This window comes from Pleurodeles waltl, chromosome 10 (assembly GCF_031143425.1).
Source record: "Pleurodeles waltl isolate 20211129_DDA chromosome 10, aPleWal1.hap1.20221129, whole genome shotgun sequence".
Classification (NCBI taxonomy): Eukaryota; Metazoa; Chordata; class Amphibia; order Caudata; family Salamandridae; genus Pleurodeles; species Pleurodeles waltl.
The window spans coordinates 328,225,065-328,240,810 of NC_090449.1; positions in this window are offsets into that span (position 1 = coordinate 328,225,065).

A 15,746-nucleotide genomic window follows, 5' to 3' on the forward strand; every position below is an offset into this window, starting at 1 on the left:
AGACCCTTTCTGCTAGTTGTACGCCTCTGCAGGACCTGGGCCCTTGCACCTTAGACTTCCAGACCAGAAGCACTGAAGGGCCTGCCATCTCTTGTGCCTGACTCAGAGGAGCACGCCTTTTGTATTCAAGCACACTTGCTCGCTCAGGCTCAATCAGGCGAGATTTATATGAGTGCCTCACAGGCCTGAAACACTCACCTGGGAGACGCGGGGTGGCTGAATTCCCAGAATGGCCTTCGATAGGAAAATCACCTCCTTTCCTCCGACTCATTTCAGAATTGGGTGAAAATCGCAAGACAGTGTTCAGGGGTGCATGGGTACTGCCTACTCCCAGCTGCCTCTCTGTCTTCTTCATGTTAATTTCAAGTCACAAGGAGGGACCATTGCCATTCTGCTCCGCCCACCTAACCAGGAAACCCAGGTTGAGCTTGTCTGCCTGTTGTTGTTGCAGGGGCAGTGCCTTCTCTGCCCAAAAGTGGCAGGAGAGCCTCACTTCAAACGATGTAATCAACTGCTTAAGTAGAAACCAGCATGGTAGTTGCAGTGATAAGGTGCAGCTCTAACAGAAGGCGTGACTGAGATGCCCCTTCCAGAAATACATGGAATGCTGATTGAGGGATTGAGGGCCCAGCCGGAGGGTTGGTGGATTTCTTTTCATATGCTATAGCAGCTTGCAAAGATAGTGTGGTGGGGAGCTGGCTGTGCAAGCAGAGGAAGATTTAAGGGCAGAAAATAGACCTATCAGAAGTGGGATTTGAACCCACAACTACATGAGCAAACCAGGATGCTTAGCTTAACTGAAGATCAAGCTTACTTGAGTCTGCCGCCTTAGACCACTGGGCCATCCTGACAGCTGAGTCTGTGTTGAGGTCTGACTCCTCAGTCTGCACTTGTCGATGCTGCTGCTTGCAATGTTCCTCTCAAGGTGACAGGTTTAAATGCCCCACAATATAACATGGCCAAGAAAAAAAAAAGAAAAAAACAGAATAAGAAACCAGGCACATGCACGACTACGCAAAGATGCAGATAACTTTTTACCGGCCTGCAATAGTAATACAAGTTTTATGCAGGTCACAAGTTTTTAAAGGCCATCCCTGAGTGAGACTGAGCTTTTAGGGAGCAAACACAGCCCATTGTTTCTGCCCGATCTCAAACAAGGGACCTTTCGCGTGTTAGGCGAACACGATAACCACTACACTACAGAAACAAGCACAAGGGCTTGACTGAAGGAGCAAACTTCCCCTCATATGTTTGCCCGATTGCCTCTATACTTGATCAGCAGTTGCTGGCAAAGAGAGGCGTAAGTGTGAAAATTGCAGCGTTGTCAGCCAGCAAGCATACACTCAGATGTACTGAAAAGTCACAGCTGCGGGCAGAGACAAATATCTGATGCCTAAATGCCTGAAACCAGAGCCTGTGAAAGCATCACACAGAGCACACTGAAAGCAAGCAGGAAGGAAGCCAAGGCATGGTGATCCATTTTTTCGCCTGAGGCTAAAAATATTTTGCACAACAATGCTTTGAGTGGAATGAGGAATCTTCAAGCTTTGTGTATTTTGAGTAGAATTTGTGTGTTTTCTGCTAAAAAGGGTGTGGTGGGGATTTGGATCCGGACACCAACGAGCGAGGGCACAGAAGCGCCACTGCTCAGACCCTGCTCCTAGGGTTGAGGGCAGAGAGTGGGCAAATACATCGCAAGACAAGAAAATGCACATGGTTCTCTCTTCTGCAATATGACTAGAGTCATTTCCATGGTCGTCATCGAACATGACATAAAAAGCCTCTATGCTTTAGACCTTTTGGCCCATAATTACAAGAGGATGACTGAGTGAGACGCTCTGCCAAATTTGGCAGCCCCGCACTCAGTCATTTTCAAAATGCAGGGAAGCGCCATATTTAGTAGAATACAGCACACCCCTGTGCTTCCCTCTGTGCCAGCTCTAAATTATCTGCAGAGTGCCAACGCAGCCATCCTTTCGCCATGGTACAGGGATGGCTGCGTTGAGGGGGAAATTTTTTTTGTTCAGGAAGGCACACCTTCCTGCACAACAAAAATCTTCAGTGGCGATATGTTCTTGCAGCACACATAGAAAGAGCAAAAATGAGGAGAAATGAAAACATTTCTGCTCGTTTCTCCACTATAACGACACCCATGGTATGGCGTTGGATTTTGGCGCTGCCACAGATTTACAAAAACTCGTAAAACTGGAGCAGCATCAAAATGCTATGGTGTTGCAGTGGCCCACCGAGAACAACACCCATTGCACGCCCCTTCCAGGGAAAGGGCTGCGTGTGAAGGGGCCGTATTTACAAGGTGGTGTTAAGCCACAAAACGTGGTTGAACGGCGTCTTGTAAATACGGCACAGTACATAGTGCCACCGGGGCGTCACTAAAGATGATGCGCCGGTGGCGATAGGGCCTTGTAAGTCTGGCCCTTTCTTTGCTCAAGGTGTATGTTCTTGGTGAAGGTAGGAAAGCCATTTTCGCTCTCATGCCTTCCTTCCTTGGCTGGCTTGACCACAGTAGGCCCAGGCTTCAATGCAAAGGTCAAAAAGGGAGCAACTGACTGCTGTAAGCTGTATCGACTTCTCTTGGTGAGTTGAGACCGATGCCCTTGGAGCGTAGTACCTCACGATTGTGAGGGATAGACACAGCCTCTTTAATTTCAATTTACCTGTCAGGTGAGGTGGTAAATGCAAATAATGTGATAAAGCACAGCAACTTGCTGTTTCTGCCTGGCCTCGAGACAGGGACCTTTCGGGTGTAAGGCAAGCGTGACAACCACTACACTACAGAAACAGACATGCTTGCTTGATTGCTTCATGTGGCTATGCATTGGAGTGGAACCAGTACACTATGGAAACAGAAACACCTGCTTTCTTTATGTGGCTATGCTTTGGACTGGAATGCAAGGACTAAGGTACAATATTCATGGCGCTCAAAGCTGAGCCTTTCTGACAGGATCTCTTCCTTTGGAAGAAAGGAAGTGGGATCACTTTCATTCCAAGAGGTGATTTCAAAACCAGCCCTGCAATTACTTTGGAGAAGCACTGTGCATTTCATGTTCCAACGAGAAGTGCTGCTCCAGCACAGAAAAGCAGTTAGAAAGAAATCCTGCACTCCTTCATCATGCCGAACTGCCTCGACACCAGTAGAAAGCATGCAATGCATTCCACCATGGCATCTTACAAGAGTGGAAAGCAGAAATACTCCTGTTTAAAAACACATCGAACCTATGAAGGCAAGAAAATGCACATGGTTCTCTCTTCTGCAATATGACTAGAGTCATTTCCATGGTCGTCATCGAACATGACATAAAAAGCCTCTATGCTTTAGACCTTTTGGCCCATAATTACAAGAGGATGACTGAGTGAGACGCTCTGCCAAATTTGGCAGCCCCGCACTCAGTCATTTTCAAAATGCAGGGAAGCCCCATATTTAGTAGAATACAGCGCACCCCTGTGCTTCCCTCTGTGCCAGCTCTAAATTATCTGCAGAGTGCCAACGCAGCCATCCTTGCGCCATGGTACAGGGATGGCTGCGTTGAGGGGGACATTTTTTTTGTTCAGGAAGGCACACCTTCCTGCACAACAAAAATCTTCAGTGGCGATATGTTCTTGCAGCACACATAGAAAGAGCAAAAATGAGGAGAAATGAAAACATTTCTGCTCGTTTCTCCACTATAACGACACCCATGGTATGGCGTTGGATTTTGGCGCTGCCACAGATTTACAAAAACTCGTAAAACTGGAACAGCATCAAAATGCTATGGTGTTGCAGTGGCCCACCCAGAACAACACCCATTGCACGCCCCTTCCAGGGAAAGGGCTGCGTGTGAAGGGGCCGTATTTACAAGGTGGTGTTAAGCCACAAAACGTAGTTGAACGGCGTCTTGTAAATACGGCACAGTACATAGTGCCACCAGGGCGTCACTAAAGATGATGCGCCGGTGGCGATAGGGCCTTGTAATACTGGCCCTTTCTTTTGCTCAAGGTGTATGTTCTTGTTGAAGGCAGGAAAGCCATTTTCGCTCTCATACCTTCCTTCCTTTGCTGGCTTGACCGCAGTAGGCCCAGGCTTCAATGCAAAGGTCAAAAAGGGAGCAACTGACGGCTGTAAGCTGTATCGACTTCTCTTGGTGAGTTGAGACCGATGCCCTTGGAGCGTAGTACCTCACGATGGTGAGGGATAGACACAGCCTCTTTAATTTCAATTTACCTGTCAGGTGAGGTGGTAAATGCAAATAATGTGATAAAGCACAGCAACTTGCTGTTTCTGCCTGGCCTTGAACCAGGGACCTTTCGCATGTAAGGCGAGCGTGACAACCACTACACTACAGAAACAGACATGCTTGCCCGATTGCTTCATGTGGCTATGCATTGGAGTGGAACCATTACACTATGGAAACAGAAACACCTGCTTTCTTTATGTGGCTATGCTTTGGACTGGAATGCAAGGACTAAGGGACAATATTCATGGCGCTCAAAGCTGAGCCTTTCTGACAGGATCTCTTTCTTTGGAAGAAAGGAACTGGGATCCCTTTCATTCCAAGAGGTGATTTCAAAACCAGCCCTGCAATTACTTTGGAGAAGCACTGTGCATTTCATGTTCCAACGAGAAGTGCTGCTCCAGCACAGAAAAGCAGTTAGAAAGAAATCCCGCACTCCTTCATCATGCCGAACTGCCTCGACACCAGTAGAAAGCATGTAATGCATTCCACCATGGCATCTTACAAGAGTGGAAAGCAGAAATACTCCTGTTTAAAAACAGATCAAACCTATGAAGGCACGGGCTCGTCCGCGATTTGAACCCAGGCCCTCTCACACCCAAAGCGAGAATCACACCCCTAGACCAACAAGCCTGCAGCTGCAAAAGTGTTTCAAACATCTTCTGAAGTGTCTTTGAGAAAAAGCAGGGCCACTTGGGGACTCTCCTTCCAAGCGTGCCATAGCAATTGATGTTTTGTGCCACAGGTTTTTTGTATGTCTCTAGCAAGGCAAGAGGTAGTCAAGAAGCCCTCTGCTAGCAAGCTGAACTGTGGTGCTGATGAGAAAAGCAGACCCTTTCTGGTAGTTGTACACCTCCGCAGAACCTGGGCCCTTGCACCTTCGACTTCCAGAGCAGAAGCACTGAAGGGCCTGCCATCTCTTGCGCCTGACTCAGAGGAGCACGCCTCTTGTATTCAAGCACACTTGCTCGCTCAGTGCTCGATCAGGCGAGATTTATATGAGTGCCTCACAGGCCTGAAACACTCACCTGGGAGACGCGGGGTGGCTGAATTCCCAGAATGGCCCTTGATGGGAAAATCACCTCCTTTCCTCCGACTCATTTCAGAATTGGGTGCAAATCGCAAGACAGGGTTCAGGGGTGCACGGGTACTGCCTACTCCCAGCTGCCTCTCTCTCTTCTTCATGTTATTTTCGAGTCACAAGGAGGGGCCATTGCCATTCTGCTCGGCCCACCTAACCAGGAAACCCAGGTTGAGCTTGTCTGCCTGTTGTTGTTGCAGAGGCAGTGCCTTCTCTGCCCAAAAGTGGCACGAGAGCCTCACTTAAAATGATGGAATCATCTGCTTAAGTAGAAACCAGCATGGTAGTTACTGTGACAGTGGCTGCCCGTCCTTTAGGGCGGAGGGGCCACGCCCCCCCACCCCATGAAGAGTGTCTGTCAGGCTGAACAAAGGTCAGCCTGACAGACACTCTCCATGTTCAGATCAGACAGCCAGGAGTGAGACATGCGCGATTTGCGCAGGCTCCTGGCTGCCTGAGCTGAACTTTGCTGGGCTGAGGAGATCACAGCTCCTATGGCGTGACCTCCTCGGCCCAGCAAAGGTGCCTCGAGGCCCTCCCCCGGGTGACGAGGAAAGCGTCACCAATTGGCACTCTCCCTGGGCGCTTCAGGTTTAAGCCCTGAAGCGCCCAGGGCGAGTGTCAATCAGTGACACTTCGTCACAGAGTGGAGTGGGGTCAGCAGTCTCACTGACCCCATCCCACTCTGTGACTAGGCTGGGACTGCTGCCTTCCCTCATTGGCTGACCTCAGGTCAGCCAATGAGGGAAGGCAGCAGTCCCAACCCTCCTGGGACCTGGAGGCTAAAGGTAAGTGTGTGTGTGTGTGTGTATGTATGTGTGTTATGTTTTACATTGAATGTTTGGTGCGCGCGTGCATGTTTGAGTGTTATGAATGTTGTTAATGGATGTGCGTGAGTGCGTGTGTGTGTGAAAGAATGAATGTGTGTAATCTTGTAAAATGAATGTTTGGTGCGTGCGTGCATGTTTGAATGGAATGAGTGTTGTTAATGGATGTGCGTGCATGCGTGAGTGTGTGAAAGAATGAATGTGTGTGATCTTGTAAAATGAACGTTTGGTGCGTGCGTGCATGTTTGAATGGAATGAGTGTTGTTAATGGATGTGCGTGCATGTGTGTGTAAAAGAATGAATGTGTGTGATATTGTAAAATTAATGTTTGGTGCTTCCTGCATGTTTGAATGGAATGTGTGTTGTCAATGGATGAGCGTGCGTGCGTGCGTGCGTGTCTGAAAGAATGAGTCTGTGTGTGTGTGTGTGTGTTTGTGTGTGTGTGTGTGTGTGTGTGTGCCCCGCCCGCCCCCCTCCCAAAGCTGCCGGACGCCAATGTACTGTGATGAGGTGCAGCTCTAACAGAAGGTGTGACTGAGATGCTGTAGGAAAGTACCATCTTGCCGGGCATTTTACCCCCATATTTCACTGTATATATGTTGTTTTAGTTTATGTGTCACTGGGACCCTGCCAGGCAGGGCCCCAGTGCTCATACGTATGTGCCCTGTATGTGTTCCCTGTGTGATGACTAACTGTCTCACTGAGGCTCTGCTAACCAGAACCTCAGTGGTTATGCTCTCTCTGCTTTCCAAATTGTCACTAACACGCTAGTGACCAATTTCACCAATTCACATTGGCATACTGGTACACCCATATAATTCCCTAGTATATAGTACTGAGGTACCCAGGGTATTGGGGTTCCAGGAGATCCCTATGGGCTGCAGTATTTCTTTTGCCACCCATAGGGAGATCTGACAAATCTTACACAGGTCTGCCAGTGCAGCCTGAGTGAAATAACGTCCACGTTATTTCACAGCCATTTAACACTGCACTCATAAGTCACCTATATGTCTAACTTTCACCTGGTGAAGGTTGGGTGCAAAGATACTTAGTGTGAGGGCACCCTGGCACTAGCCAAGATGCCCCCTCATCGTTCAGGGCAAATTCCCCGGACTTTGTGAGTGCTGGGACACCATTACACATGTGCACTGTACATAGGTCACTACCTATGTACAGCGTCACAATGGTAACTCCGAATATGGCCATGTAACATGTCTAAGATCATGGAATTGTCACCCCAATGCCACTCTGGCTTTGGGGGGATAATTTCATGATCCCCCAGGTCTCTAGCAAAGAACCCGGGTACTGCCAAACTGCCTTTCCGGGGTTTCCACTGCAGCTGTTGCCAACCCCTCAGACAGGTTTCCGCCGTCCTGGGATCCAGGCAGCCCTGGCCCAGGAAGGCAGAACAAAGGACTTCCTCTGAGAGAGAGTGTAACACCCTCTCCCTTTGGAAAAAGGTGTCAGGCCTGGGGAGGAGTAGCCTCCCCAGCCTCTGGAAATGCTTTGATGGGCAGAGATGGTGCCCATCTCTGCATAAGCCAGTCTACACCGGTTCAGGGGTCCCCCAGCCCTGCTCTGGCGCAACTGGACAATGGAATGGGGAGTGACCACTCCCCTGACCTGCACCCCCCAGGGGAGGTGCCCAGAGCTCCTCCAGTGTGCCCCAGACCTCTGCCATCTTGGATTCAGAGGTGTTGCTGGCACACTGGACTGCTCTGAGTGGCCAGGGCCAGCAGGTGACGTCAGAGACTCCTCCTGATAGGCTCTTACCTCTGTTAGTAACCAATCCTCCTTCCTAGGTAGCCAAACCTCCTTTTCTGGCTATTTAGGGTCTCTGCTTTGGGGAATTCTTCAGATAACGAATGCAAGAGCTCACCAGAGTTCCTCTGCATCTCCCTCTTCACCTTCTGCCAAAGGATCGACCGCTGACTGCTCAGGACGCCTGCAAAACCGCAACAAAGTAGCCAGACGACTACTAGCAACCTTGTATCGCTTCATCCTGCCGGCTTTCTCAACTGTTTCCAGGTGGTGCATGCTCTGGGGGTAGCCTGCCTCCTTCTTGCACCAGGAGCTCTGATGAAATCTCCCGTGGGTCGACGGAATCTTCCCCCTGCAACCGCAGGCAACAAAAGACTGCATCACCGGTCCTCTGGGTCCCTGGAACTCAGCAACTCTGTCCAAGTGACTCCCACAGTCCAGTGACTCTTCAGTCCAAGTTTGGTGGAGGTAAGTCCTTGCCTCCCCACGCTGGACTGCATTGCTGGGTACCGCGTGATTTGCAGCTGCTCCGGCTCCTGTGCACTCTTCCAGGATTTCCTTCGTGCACAGCCAAGCCTGGGTCCCCCACACTCTAACCTGCAGTGCACAACCTTCTGAGTTGTCCTCCGGTGTTGTGGGACTCCCTTTTGTGACTTCGTGTGGACTCCGGTTCACTCATCTTCGAAGTGCCTGTTCAGTTACTTCTGCGGGTGCTGCCTGCTTCTGTGAGGGCTCCCTGACTTGCTGGGCACCTTCTCTGTATCCTCATCCAAGTGGCGACATCCTGGTCCCTCCTGGGCCACAGCAGCATCCAAAAACCCTAACCGCAAACCTTGCAGCTAGCAAGGCTTGTTTGTGGTCTTTCTGCGTGGGAACACCTCTGCAAGCTTCTTCACGACGTGGGACATCTATCCACCAATGGGAAAGTTCCTAGTCCTCTTCGTTCTTGCAAAACACCAAGCTTCTTCCATCTGGTGGCAGCTTCCTTGAACCCTCAGTTGGCATTTCCTGGGCTCCTGCCCACTCTCGACACTGGCGCGACTCTTGGACTTGGTCCCCTTGTCTTACAGGTACTCAGGTCTGGAAATCCACTGTTGTTGCATTGCTGGTGTTGGTTTTCCTTGCAGAATCCCCCTATTACAACTTCTGTGCTCTCTGGGGGTTGTAGGTGCACTTTACACCTACCTTTCAGGGTCTTGGGGTGGGCTATTTTTCTAACCCTCACTGTTTTCTTACAGTCCCAGCGACCCTCTACAAGCTCACATAGGTTTGGGGACCATTCGTAGTTCGCATTCTACTTTTGAAGTATATGGTTTGTGTTGCCCCTATACCTATGTGCTCCTATTGCAATCTATTGTAACTTTACACTGCTTGCATTACCTTTCTTGCTATAACCTGCATAATTTTGGTTTGTGTACATATATCTTGTGTATATTTCTCATCCTCATACTGAGGGTACTCACTGAGATACTTTTGGCATATTGTCATACAAATATAGTACCTTTGTTTTTAGCATATCTGTGTATTGTGTCTTCTTATGCTATTGTGCATATGAAACCAGTGGTATAGTAGGAGCTTTACATGTCTCCTAGTTCAGCCTAAGCTGCTTTTCCATAGCTACCTTCTATCAACCTAAGCTGCTAGAAACACCTCTTCTACACTAATAAGGGATAACTGGGCCTGGCACAAGGTGTAATTACCTCTGGTACCCACTACAAGCCAGGCCAGCCTCTTACATTGGTTGTGCAGCGGTGTGATAAGTACTTGTAACTACTTACCACTTTGTCATCATGTACTTTTCATAAGTGAATAATATACAAAACAAGTTTAGTGTGTGTACACCTAACCAAAAAGTTGTGCTTTTCTCCTCTTACAATTTCTACTAAGTGCTGAAAGGTACTCCTAAACTTCTAAAAGTTTCCAAAAAGTTTGGAAAAGTTTTTTTTTTCTGTTCTTAAAAAGTCCTGAAACTTTTTCTCTCTTCTCACTGTCTCTAAACCTTCTTCTATCATGTCTGATGTAGGTACTGCTCTTAAATTGGTCAATACAACTTATGACAATTTAAACTTCAAGAGCCTAAGGAGTCTCTGCATTGATAGAGGTTTAGTGATAGGAAAGAACCCTTCAAGAGAATTTCTATTTAACATGCTCATTGAGAATGATAAGTCCCAGCAGACACTTCAACTGAGAAGTTAGTAGATAGCTCCCATTCTGACTCAGGGGAACCCCTTGAGGGAGGTATGGAGGGTTCTATTCCAAATCTGCCCCTCAGAAGACCTCAGAGCAATGCTGGTAGTAATAGAAGCTCCCATCATAGTAGGGATGTTTTTGTTCCTGGAGGCCGGGTTGTTAGAGTCCAAGCTGTTAGGGACAGATCTCCCTCTGTTGTTTCCAATTTGTCCTCAGTGTCCAAGCATTCCCAACCCACCCACCCTGAAGACAACATGTTAGAAAGGGAACTCAAAAAGTTGAGAGTGGAAGAGACCAGACTGAAGCTTAAACAGCAACAGCTGGCTCTAGAGAGGGAATCCCTAGACCTGGAGAAGGAGAGACAGAGATTGGGGTTTGGACCTCATGGTGGCAGCAGCAGTATTCCTGATAGTAATCCTGTGAAAGCTCATGATTCCAGGAATCTGCACAAGATAGTACCCCCTTACAAGGAGGGGGATGACATAAACAAGTGGTTTGCTGCACTTGAGAGGGTCTGTATGGTACAGGGGGTCCCTCAAAGGCAGTGGGCTGCTATATTGTGGCTATCTTTCAATGGAAAAGGTAGGGATATGCTCCTTACTGTTAGAGAAAGTGATGCTAACAATTTTGCAGTTTTGAAGGATGCACTCTTAGATGGATTTGGCTTAACCACTGAACAATACAGGATTAAGTTCAGAGACACCAGAAAAGAGTCCTCACAAGACTGGATAGACTTTGTTTACTGTTCAGTGAAGGCCTTGGAGGGATGGCTACATGGCAGTAAAGTTTCTGACTATGAAAGCCTGTATAATCTTATTCTAAGAAAGCATATTCTGAATAACTGTGTGTCTGACTTGTTACACCAATATCTAGTGGACTCAGATCTGACCTCTCCCAAAGAATTGGGAAAGAAGGCAGACAAGTGGGTCAGAACAAGAGTGAACAGAAAAGTTCATACAGGGGGTGACAAGGATGGCAAGAAGAAGGATGGTAAGTCTTCTGACATTGGTGGGGACAAATCTAAAAATGAGTCTTCATCAGGCCCACAAAAACACTCTGGTGGGGGGGGGGGTCGAATTCCTCTTCAAATCATGTTAAAAAACCTTGGTGTTATTTATGTAGAGTAAAAGGCCATTGGACAACTGATGCCAGTTGTCCAAAGAAAAACACAAAACCTCCCACTACCACAACCCCTACTGCAAATCCTAGTGCCCCTAGTAATAGCAGTGGTGGTGGGAGCAAACCTACTAATGGCCAATCCAAGGGAGTAGCTGGGCTCACTTTTGGTAATTTAGTTGGGGTTGGTCTTGTTAGGGAGACCACAGAGGCTGTGTTAGTCTCTGAAGGTGCCATTGATTTGGCCACCTCGGTTGCTTGTCCCCTTAATATGGATAAGTACAAGCAACTTTCCCTAATAAATGGTGTTGAGGTTCAGGCCTACAGGGACACAGGTGCCAGTGTTACCATGGTAATAGAGAAACTGGTACACCCTGAACAACACCTACTTGGTCACCAGTACCAAGTGACAGACGCTCATAACAACACTCTTAGCCACCCCATGGCTGTTGTGAATCTCAACTGGGGGGGTTACTGGTCCAAAGAAAGATATGGTTGCTTCAGATTTACCTGTAGACTGTCTACTAGGAAATGATTTAGAGACATCAGCTTGGGCAGAAGTGGAGTTGGAGGCTCATGCAGCAATGCTGGGCATTCCTGGGCATATTTTTGCTTTGACAAGGGCTCAGGCCAAAAAGGACAGGGTGACTTGGATCTTGGAACAATGGACCAAGTGCTCCCTAAAGCTAGGGGTAGCAAGGGTAAATCCCTACCCACTATCCCTCCCTCTACAGATGATTCTCCTTCTGAGGAAGAAGAATTTCCTCCCTGTGGAGAACCTTCACCAGATGAGCTGGCAGCAGACACTGCTGAGCTTTTGGGTGGAGGGGGGCCTGCCAGGGAAGAGCTGAGTGTAGCATAGCAAACCTGTCCCACATTAGAGGGTCTCAGACAGCAAGCTATCAAGCAGCAAACTGGGGATGTCAGTGATTCACATAGAGTTTACTGGGAGGACAACCTCTTGTACACAGAGGCAAGGGACCCAAAACCTGGAGCAGCCAGGAGATTGGTTATTCCCCTGCATTACAGAGAGTTCCTCCTAACTCTGGCACATGACATTGCTTTGCCTGGGCATTTGGGCCAGATCAAAACATGGGAAAGGCTTGTCCCCCTGTTTCACTGGCCTAGGATTGTCAGAGGACACAAAAGATTTTTGTAAGTCTTGCGTGACCTGCCAAGCCAGTGGCAGGACTGGTGGAACACTAAAGTCTCCCCTTATTCCACTAACTGTGGTTGGGGTCCCCTGTGAAAGGGAAGGGGTTGACATAGTTGGCCCCCTTGACCCTCCTACTGCTTCAGGCAATAGGTTTATCTTGGTGGTTGTGGACCAAGCCACAAGATATCCTGAAGCAATTCCTCTAAGGACCACTACAGCACCTGCAGTGGCAAAAGCCCTCCTGGGAATCTTTTCCAGGGTGGGTTTTCCAAAAGAGGTTGTATCAGACAGGGGTAGCAACTTTATGTCTGCATACTTGAAGGCTATGTGGAAGGAATGTGGTGTAACCTACAAATTCACCACACCTTATCATCCACAGACTAATGGGCTGGTAGAGAGGTTTAATAAAACTCTTAAAGGAATGATAATGGGACTCCCTGAAAAACTCAAGAGGAGATGGGATGTCCTGTTACCTTGCCTCCTTTTTGCTTACAGGGAGGTACCCCAGAAAGGAGTGGGCTTCAGCCCCTTTGAACTCCTATTTGGGCACCATGTAAGAGGTCCACTAACACTTGTGAAGGAGGGTTGGGAACAACCTTTAAAAGCTCCCAAGCAGGATATAGTGGACTATGTACTTGGCCTAAGATCCAGAATGGCCGAGTACATGAAAAAGGCCAGTAAAAACCTTCAGGCCAGCCATGAGCTCCAAAAGCAATGGCATGACCAGAAGGCTGTTCTGATTCAGTACCAACCAGGACAGAAGGTGTGGGTATTGGAGCCTGTGGCCCCAAGAGCACTCCAAGACAAATGGAGTGGACCCATCTAATTGTTGAAAAGAAGGGCGAGGTCACCTACTTGGTTGACCTGGGCACTGCCAGGAGTCCCCTTAGGGTGCTCCATGTCAACCGCCTAAAACCCTACTATGACAGGGATGATCTCACCATGCTCATGGCAACAGATGAAGGACAGGAAGAAGAGAGTGACCCTCTTCCTGATCTCTTCTCTTCCACTGAAGATGATGTTTTAGTGGAGGGAGTAGTTTTGGCAGACTGTCTTACTGCAGAACAGAAAGACAACTGCATAAATCTCCTTGGACTATTTTGTGAACTCTTTTCAACTGTGCCAGGCACCACATCTTGGTGTGAACACACAATTGATACTGGAGATGGCATGCCTGTCAAAAGTAAAATCTATCGCCAGCCTGACCATGTCAGGGACTGCATAAAGCAAGAAGTTCAGAAAATGCTTGATCTAGGAGTGGTTGAACATTCTGAAAGCCCATGGGCCTCGCCTGTGGTGCTTGTACCAAAGCCTCACTCAAAAGATGGAAAAAGGGAGATGAGGTTTTGTGTAGATTACAGAGGTCTCAACCAGGTAACAAAAACTGATGCTCACTCTGTACCCAGGGCAGATGAGCTCATAGATACACTGGCATCTGCCAAGTATCTAAGCACCTTTGATTTGACTGCAGGGTATTGGCAGATCAAATTGGCAGAGGATGCTAAACCTAAAACAGCATTTTCAACTATAGGAGGGCACTACCAATTTACAGTGATGCCCTTTTGGTTGAAAAATGCACCTGCCACTTTTCAGAGGTTGTTGAATACATCCTGCAAGGGTATATCTGGACGATATAGCTCTCTTTAGCTCCACCTGGGATGAGCACCTGGTCCACCTATGGAAAGTTTTGGAGGCCCTGCAAAAGGCAGGCCTCACTATCAAGGTGTCAAAGTGCCAGATAGGGTAGGGAAAGGTGGTTTATCTGGGACACCTGGTAGGTGGAGAACAGATTTCACCACTTCAGGGGAAAATCCAGACAATCATGGATTGGGTTCCCCCTACAACTCAGACCCAGATGAGAGCCTTCCTAGGCCTCACTGGGTATTACAGGAGATTCATTAAAAACTATGGCTCCATTGCAGCCCCACTTAATGATCTCACTAGTAAGAAGATGCCTAAAAAGGTATTGTGGACAGCTAGCTGTCAGAAAGCTTTTGAGGAGCTCAAACAGGCACTGCACCTGTCCTCAAAAGCTCATGTTATTCCAAGAAATTCATTGTTCAAACTGATGCATCTGAATTAGGGGTAGGGGCAGTCTTATCGCAACTTAATTCTGAGGGCCAGGATCAACCAGTTGCTTTTATCAGCAGAAGGTTGACCCCTAGAGAAAAGTGTTGGTCTGCCATTGAGAGGGAGGCCTTTGCTGTGGTCTGGGCACTGAAGAAGTTGAGGCCATACCTGTTTGGCCCTCACTTCATTGTTCAGACAGACCACAAACCTCTACTTTGGCTAAAACAAATGAAAGGTGAAATTCCTAAATTGTTGAGGTGGTCCATATCTCTACAGGGAATGGACTATACAGTGGAACATAGACCTGGGAGTACCCACTCCAATGCAGATGGACTCTCCAGATATTTCCACTTAGACAATGAAGACTCATCAGGTCATGGCTAGTCTTATTGTCCTTCGTTTGGGGGGGTTGTGTAGGAAAGTACCATCTTGCCTGGCATGTTACCCCCATATTTCACTGTATATATGTTGTTTTAGTCTATGTGTCACTGGGACCCTGCCAGGCAGGGCCCCAGTGCTCATACGTATGTACCCTGTATGTGTTACATGTGTGATGACTAACTGTCTCACTGAGGCTCTGCTAACCAGAACCTCAGTGGTTATGCTCTCTCTGCTTTCCAAATTGTCACTAACAGGCTCGTGACCAATTTCACCAATTCACATTGGCAGACTGGTACACCCATATATTTCCCTAGTATATGGTACTGAGATACCCAGGGTATTGGGGTTCCCGTAGATCCCTATGGGCTGCAGAATTTCTTCAGCCACCCATAGGGAGATCTGACAATTCTTACACAGGCCTGCCAGTGCAGCCTGAGTGAAATAACGTCCCCGTTATTTCACAGCCATTTACCACTGCACTTAAGTAACTTATAAGTCACCTATATGTCAAACCTTCACCTGGTGAAAGTTGGGTGCAAAGTTACTTAGTGTGAGGGCACCCTGGCACTAGCCAAGGTGCCCCCACATCATTCAGGGCAAATTCCCCGGACTTTGTGAGTGTGGGGACACCATTACACGCGTGCACTGTACATAGGTCACTACCTATGTACAGCGTCACAATGGTAACTCCAAACATGGACATGTAACATGTCTAAGATCATGGAATTTGTCACCCCAATGCCATTCTGGCATTGGAGGGACAATTCCATGATCCCCCGGGTCTCTAGCACAGAACCCGGGTACTGCCAAACTGCCTTTCCGGGGTCTCCATTGCAGCTGCTGCTGCTGCCAACCCCTCAGACAGGTTTCTGCCCTCCTGGGGTTCAGGCAGCCCTGGCCCAGGAAGGCAGAACAAAGGACATCCTCTGAGAGAG